The 7,995-nt window shown below is 40.7% G+C and overlaps 1 long non-coding RNA gene across 3 annotated transcripts; it reads left to right on the top strand.

Annotated features, from left to right (window-relative positions):
• The first annotated feature begins 5,267 nt into the window (after nt 1-5,267).
• Nucleotides 5,268-7,995, top strand: LOC309350004. 3 transcript variants are annotated; one of them, XR_014160240.1, is made up of 3 exons: nt 5,268-5,748; nt 7,039-7,258; nt 7,290-7,995. It is a non-coding gene; the product is annotated as an uncharacterized lncRNA (long non-coding RNA). The 3 variants fall into 3 exon arrangements; XR_014160239.1 differs by having other exon boundaries at nt 5,268-5,744; nt 7,039-7,995; XR_014160241.1 differs by having other exon boundaries at nt 7,039-7,995.

Genomic DNA, 7,995 nt, shown 5'->3' with positions numbered 1-7,995 from the left:
CAAATATGCATGCCAACCAAATACATTGTTAAAACCTTCTAAATCCAGCACATCAGTGTTTTCAAGAAGCAGCCACTCTTTCAGCCAGCAAAAAGCAGCTGATTCATAGTAAAGTTTAAGGTCTGGCAGGGCAAATCCATCTCTTTCTTTAGCATCAGTTAATATCTTAAATTTTATTCGAGGCTTCTTGCCCTGCCAGACAAATCTGGAAATATCTCTCTGCCACTTCTTGAAGCAATCCATCTTGTCTATAATTTGCAATGTCTGAAACAAGAACAACATCCTTGGCAATACATTCATTTTTATCGCAGCAATTCGACCTAGCAATGATAGCTTCAAATTTGACCATATTTCTAAGTCCTTTTTCACTTCAATCCAACATTTTTCATAATTATCCTTAAACAGGTTCACATTCTTGGCAGTCATGTTAACCCCTAAATATTTCACTTTCTTGACCAATGTTAATCCTGTCTCCTCCTGGAACTTCTCTCTCTCATTCACAGTTAAATTTTTCTCTAAGACCTTAGTTTTCATTTTATTCAACTTGAAGCCTGCTACCTGTCCAAATTCTTGAATCAGTTCCAGTACCCTTTTGGTACTAGATTCTGGCTCCTGTAAAGTCAATACTAAGTCATCAGCAAATGCTTTCAGTTTGTACTGTTTAGCTCCCACTTGTATACCTTTAACCTCTTGGTCCTTTCTAATCATATTTAACAATACCTCCAGGACCGATATGAAAAGCAATGGAGAGATTGGGCAGCCTTGTCGTGTTCCTTTCTCAATCTTAAACTCTTCTGTCACTACATTGTTCACAATTAATTTTGCCTTTTGTTCTGAATAAATTGCACCTATACCATTTTCAAAGCCTTGACCTACCCCCATCCCCTGTAAATTCTTCTTCATAAAGTTCCAATAAATATTATCGAAAGCTTTCTCCGCGTCCACAAATATTAAAACTGCCTTGGTATTGATATTCACTTGTAATTTTTCTAGAATATTAATTATATTCCTCATGTTGTCAGACAAATGTCTGCCCGGGAGAAAGCCCGCTTGGTCTTTATGAATTTCTTCTACTAGAACCTTTTTAAATCTTTTAGCCAAAATGTCTGCAAAAATTTTATAATCCACATTAAGCAGCGATATGGGGCGGTAGTTCTTAAGCTTTGTCTTTTCAGTCTCTGTTTTTGGTATAAGTGTAATATAAGCTTCCTTCCACGACTCTGGTGCCTTTCTCCCTTCCAAAATTTCGTTACAGACTTCCTTCAATGGTTGTATTAACCATTCTTTCAAAGATCCGTAGTATCTTGAAGTCAAACCATCTGGTCCTGGAGATTTACCTAATTGCATATTCTGGATGGCCCCTTCCACCTCCTGATCCGTTATTTTATAGTTCAACATTAACTTATTTTCCTGAGAGATTTTCTGTAGTCCATTTATTTTCAAAAATCGATCAATGTCCATTTCTTTCTGCTTCTCCTGTGTATAAAGTTGTTTAAAGTACCTCTGGAAGCACTTCCTGATCTCCACTGGGTTCTGTACATTCTTTCCTTGCACTTCCAAATTCATAATAGTATTAAGTTTTTGTCTTTTTTTCATTTGCCAAGCCAACAATTTTCCACACTTATATGCCAATTCAAATGTCTTTTGTCTCATCTGTTTAATCTTCCATTCTATTTCCTGATTCATCATTTTCATATATTGTACTTGGTATAACTTTATCTCTTTCAGGATCTCCTGTGACTTTGGTTTTGCTCTCAGTTTCTTCTCTCCTTCCTTTATTTTCTCCAGGATTTTATATTTTTTTTCCATTTTGGGTTCTCTTCTTAATTGCATTCTGTTGTATCAAAAATCCTCTCATAACCGCTTTACTTGCGTCCCAGATTACTCTTTTTTCCACTGTAGTATTCATATTTATCTCAAAATAATCTCTCAAGGTTTTTTGGGCCTTCTTGGTCACTTCTTCATTCCTAAATAAAGTATCATTCATCCTCCATTTAAAAGAACCAATTGGCGTCAATTTCAATTCCATCTTCACAGCATTATGGTCAGAACAAGTTTTGGGGCAAATCTCCACTTTGCTGGTCTTCGGAGCCAGTCCTCTAGTTACCCATATTTGGTCAATTCTTGTCCATGTCATTTTAGCCTCAGAGAAGAAAGTTCCCTCTCTTCCCAGAGGATTCTTCACTCTCCAGATATCAACTAAATCCATATTTTCAGTCATGTCAAAGAAGGTTTTTGGTAGTCTACCATCTTTGGTAATTACCTGTATCTGTGCCTTATCCATATTTGTAGACACCACTCCATTTATATCTCCCATCAAAATCATATTGTAATCCATATAGTCCAACAGAGTCTCATGTAACCTCTTAAAAAAATCCGATTTTCCTTCATTTGGTGCATAAGTGCCTACTATCAAGAATTTATCTCCTTGTGATTGGATTTCAATTGCAACAAATCTTTCTTGGTCATCTTTGAATATAAATTTCAGTTATAGGCTCTCCTTTGCATAAAGAACTACACCTCTTTTTTAAACTTTATCTGATGAAATAAATTCATGGCCCAATCTTTTATTACTCAATATCTTCCTGTGTAGCCTTATCACATGTGTTTCTTGTAGGCAAATCAAGTCCAATTGTTCTTTTTTCAATAAATGAAAGACTCTCCGTCTTTTTTCCGGGGAGTTCAGTCCATTGACATTCCAACTCAATACTTGCAACGCCATGATATAATTACTCTGATTTTCCTCCAACTGCATCCAATGCTTGCTCTTCTTCTGTTAGTAGTGTAGGTGTCACATTCACTGGGGGGTCCAGTCCAAAGGATAATGTTGCTATATCCACAATTCCTCTATTTGATGATCTTCTGTCCAATGCTCTTTGCTCTAGTCCTCTATCTGGTGATCTTCTATCCGATGCTCTTGGGTCTTTTCCAAGTTCCTTCTGCAGATCTTCTTCGTGATTATACAAGAACTTTACTTTGTCTTCTACTGATCTTAATTTCATTTTCCTTCCTTTGAAACTGAAAGATAGACCTTGGGGAAATTCCCACCTGAAGACGATTTTATTCCTTCTCAATAGGGCCACCAAATCTCCATAGTTAGATCTGAGATCCAAAAGATATTTCGGGATGTCTTTAAAAATTTCCACTCTTGACTGTTGTACTTCCAAGGTCTTCTGGTAGTGCCAACCCAAAATTCTGTCTCTTCTTTAGTTCAGAGGGTGATCAAACAGTCTCTTATTCTATTCTTCTCTTTTTTCCCTCCTCTTCCAAGTCTGAAGGCTCTCACAATTCTGAACTCCTCTTGCTCCAAGTCCAAGTCCCAAAAATCAGCAAATTCCTGCGTAAGAAAATCTATCAAACTATCCTTCTCCAATTCAGGTAAAGCTCTGATCCTCAGATTTGTCTGTTTTTCTTTAAGTTCAATCATAGAAAGCGTCAACTTATGCTCATCAAGTTGCCTCTGTAGGGCTGGGACTCTCTCTCTCTCCAGTTGTGTTACTTTACAATCCACAGCAACAGCTTTTTCCCTAGCTTCCTCCACAGTCTGCCGTATCAAGGTAGATTCCTGAATCATTTTCTGGATGGTTTCTGTATTGGTATTCACCTTTTGTCCCAGATTATTTATACTTTCTGTATTTAAATCGATTTTAATAGTTGCCGCATCCACTTTCTTGTTAAGCTGTTCCAATGAGTCATTTATCTTACTTAATGCCAGCGCTAAAGTCTTTTCTGTTGACATTCCTCTTGATTTAGAGTGTACTGGTACAGCCGCAGAGGAAGCAGGGGGGCCCAATGTTGAGGCCCTCCTAGGTTGCTACCAGGTCTTCCCAGACCTTGTGTTTTTTTCAGGAATTGACTGGTCTATTTTTTCCTTTCCATCTGCCATAACACTTAAGAAATTCAAGGTCAATCCCACAGTCCCACAATTTTTATCTTGCAGCTGGAGATTCCCCCAATCCAACTCTTGTAACGATTTCAAAAGCTTCCTTTAGGGGGAAACAGTTGCTATTTGTATCAATACCTAATGTTCCCTTTTACAACACAGTTCAAACAATAAAGTTAGTTTCAGTTTTCAGTTACAGTGGTGCCCCGCAAGATGAATGCCTCGCAAGACGGAAAACTCGCTAGACGAAAGAGTTTTCCGTTTTGGAGGTGCTTCGCAAAACAAATTTCCTATGGGCTTGCTTCGCAAGACGAAAATGTCTTGCGAGTTCCTGTGGGTTTTTTCCCCTCCCCCCCTTTTTCTAAGCCGCTAAGCCGCTTATCCGCAAAGCCGCTAAAAGCCGCTAAACCGCTAATAGCGCTAATCCGCTAAGCCGTCAATGGGCTTGCTTCGCAAGACAAAAAAACCGCTAGACGAAGAGACTCGCGGAACGGATTCTTTTCGTCTTGCGAGGCACCACTGTACTTTTACTCCTTTTTAAGGTCAGACGGAGACAATTGAAACAATGTATCTCTCTTATTTAGCTAGCTGTCAGTTAGCTGTCAGCAAACGTTCTATTCGCAATCAATAAACAATCCAAAGCACATCAATCTTGCTAGCAGCCCGTTTCCAGGTTCGGAGCGGTGGTATTTTTGCTTCCTTCACTCTCTCCTGCAGGCATATACAATCCAAAACTTCCCCCCTCTTCTCCTGCTTCCAAGGGGGGTTTAATATTTTTTACTCATGGAAATTTAGTCCTTTACAATAGGCTTTCCAAGACTCTAGCTTACAGTCTCTTTGCTTCAGTCTATTTACAAAAGGGGAAGGCGGACTTCCTGTTTTGAACCTCCCCGTTTCGATGCCAAATTAAGACGTTTAAAAATCCAATTCTTCACTCTACTCACGGGTAGTTGCTTTAAGATCAAATTGTCCACAGGAAAAAGTCAGCGCTCTCCGGCAACAGCTATACGGCTTCGCTCCGTGAAAAAAGCAGTCGATTTGAAGCACCGTGCCGCTCACCCCACGTCGCTCCGGATCCCCGAAACCGGGTTTCCCCACGAGTAGGGGAGGCGCAAAAGGTGCCCGCTGAATCCCACGTTCACAGGCTTCACTCGCCTGTGATTTTTGATGGGTCTCCGCCTTCGCAGTGGTGGCCAGACCCGGATTTCCATGAGGCAAATTCCTCCCGGTCAGAGGAATTCTACCATTGCCGAAGGCACCAACCCGGAAGTCCCTCTTGAGGGAAGGTTTTAAGGACTGGTGTTTTATTGGGTTTTTAATATTCTGTTGGGAGCCGCCCAGAGGGGCTGGGAAACCCAGCCAGATGGGCGGGGCATAAATAAATATTATTATTATTATTATTGTTGTTGTTGTTGTTGTTGTTGTTATTATTACTATTATGGGCAACGTCCTGACACTTGCAGGCCAGCTATTGATTGACAGGTCAAGTTCAATTACATGGGACCTGTGGAAGTTTCCATGGGGAAGTGTTTTGCTTTCGGGTGTTTTTTTTAGGTCCTGTTTCCTGCAGAGACCTTTATGGAATGCCTCCAAAGTCATACCAAACTCATTCTCTCATTCTCTTCCTAATGTGGCAAAGAACTGACAAAAGGCACACACTGTCTAGTCACAGGAGGGAGATCTGCTTAGGGTTGGGGAAGCCCCTAGGTGTACAGAATAACAAAAAAGCTTTAGGCAAGATGCTGAGGCCACAGGAGCTGCAGGGGAGAAAATGGTATTTCTGTGCAATGGAGTATCCTGGAAAAGGGTATGACTGGCTGGCTGCCCTATACAGGAGTGGTCCATACTGCAACATTTTGATGTAGGTAGGCACCACTTGTATTTCCTGAACACACGTCTACCAATTTGTGCCTAAAGCAAGGGTGAAATCGTAATGTCTGCAACTAATGCATGTAGTTTGTGATGAGCCTTTTTGCTCATTGTCTAGCACGGGTCAGCAAACTTTTTCAGCAGGTAGCCGGTCCCCTGTCCATCAGACCTTGTTGGGGTCTGGACAATATTTTTTTGGGCGGGGGGGGGGGGGGGAATGAACGAATTTCTATGCCCCACAAATAACCCAGAAATGCATTTTAAATAAAAGCACACATTCTACTCATAAAAACACACTAATTCCCGGACCATCCGCGGGCTGGATTTAGAAGGCGATTGGGCCGGATCCGGCCCCTGGGCCTTAGTTTGCCTACCCATGGTCTAGCATCTCTGAGCCCCAAGAGTATCCCCAACCCGCTTTTGGATTAACTGACCTTGTGGGGTTTACCATCTTAGAACTTCTTATCCCATCATCTCACTAGCCCATTAATCTAAACTAGCCCCAAATGAACAGGGCTAGAAATACCTAAAAAATTTCCCCATCTCAATCAAGTTTGATGTTTCTGGTTAGCTTTGTCCCAGATTAACTTGGGCAGACTAAATATAGGCACAGTCAGGAACTGATTTGGTCTTTCTGCTGCTCTGCCTCATTTTTCTTGGCTTAGAAGGGTTCAAACTCGTACTGTGGTTCACCACAAAAACAAGGTCGATTAAAAAGGGGAACAGCAGGATGATAAATAGTGCTTGTGAAGTTCATTTTAAAAAGGAAGTTGTTCAAGTTTCTCTGGCCCATAAAGGAACTAACTCCAGTTTTTCTTTTTACAAAACTAGCTAGTTCAGCTCGGGTTCATCCTTAGCCATCCCTCCCCCCCTCCCCCCGGGTTCAGAATGTTATAAGCTGTTGTGCCAAAATACAGGATCCAAGTGTTATTCAGGGCCACACAAGTAATGCAGTGTAAGATGTCTGACAGAGAGTGACAATTTCCCCATAATTGTATTCTACTAAAAAAAAGTTTTGCCCTCCTTAATTTGTGCTAGCCCCACAGCTGTTAAAGGTGTAAGGCATCACATCCTTTCTTGTGCCTGTTTTCACTGCAAGCTGCTTCTGTTGGAAGAGAGTCAGTCTCTTCAGCAAGGAAGATAAAGGAAATGCCTCAGATTCCCTCCGATTGCTTAGCAATAGTGATTAACTGACTGAGCAGCCTCAGCAACAGCGGTGTCTCTGTATCTGCTTAATAAGACTTGGAATGCTGTCTTCATATTTTGCTTTCTAATTTTCTTTATAGGTGTCCAACTGACATTAAAAAAGAAAGAAGATGAAACACGAAAGTGCAGGAATGAACATGAAGATGAAATCATTCAAAGTTCTACCCCAAAATGAACTTAATTCACCTTCAGTTTACCTGGCAACTCTGGGAACTACTCTCAGAAGTAGTTCAAGAGTTTTGAACTGGTTCAGTTAGGTGCCACAATGGAGCAGGCTCTCTGATTCTTGGGGATCGCAATGTGTCCATTCTGTTATAAGCTGATGACCTAGTTTTGTTTTCTGTGAACAAAATTGGACTTTGCAGGTCCCAATAATATCAGTAGCCTGCTCCTGAGTAACTTGGAGCAGAGTTTTCAGGGAGGAGGTCCCTGTTTTGTGGAACAGCAGTATTCCTGTTGAGATACGGTGGTCAGGCACTCTTTGTACTTACTGGAAACTGGACCATGACGCCAGCCAAGAACAAGCATCCATTATCACAGCCTGTTATTCTATTTCATCCCCTCAAATCAAGGACAACAATTCAGGGCTTCACTACCTTGAGATGCTGGCTTTTCTGCAATTACGTTGAGCCCTTGTTGAACTTAGGTTTCAACAGATGCCCTCAGCATACTTGGTTGGAATAGCACACATGGAATGGCATTTTTGGATGTAATCAGGTTGCAGATGCACTGCTTGTAGATTTGCCCTTTACATATGGTGTTCAGAGAAATTTTTAAATTCTCTATTGGTTCTCAAATTGATCCTCCCAGGAAGTGATAGTTGAATTCTTAGCCAATAAATACACATCTGGTAGCCATATTTGCTCTGGCACCTAAGAAGCTTCATTCCAGTTATGTTAATGCTTTGTAATTTTCAATTTTTATGCTGTAAATATGTGATTTTAGAGGAATGTTTTGCTTTTGATCCTCTTTGTTCATTGTGAAGGCCTTTGGTGATATACAATAAATTGAAATGAATGATATTGTTACCTGTGAAA

The sequence above is a fragment of the Podarcis erhardii genome (assembly GCF_964252035.2).
Source record: "Podarcis erhardii genome assembly, chromosome: 9".
Taxonomy (NCBI): Eukaryota; Metazoa; Chordata; class Lepidosauria; order Squamata; family Lacertidae; genus Podarcis; species Podarcis erhardii.
This window is presented reverse-complemented; position numbering and strand designations above follow the sequence as displayed.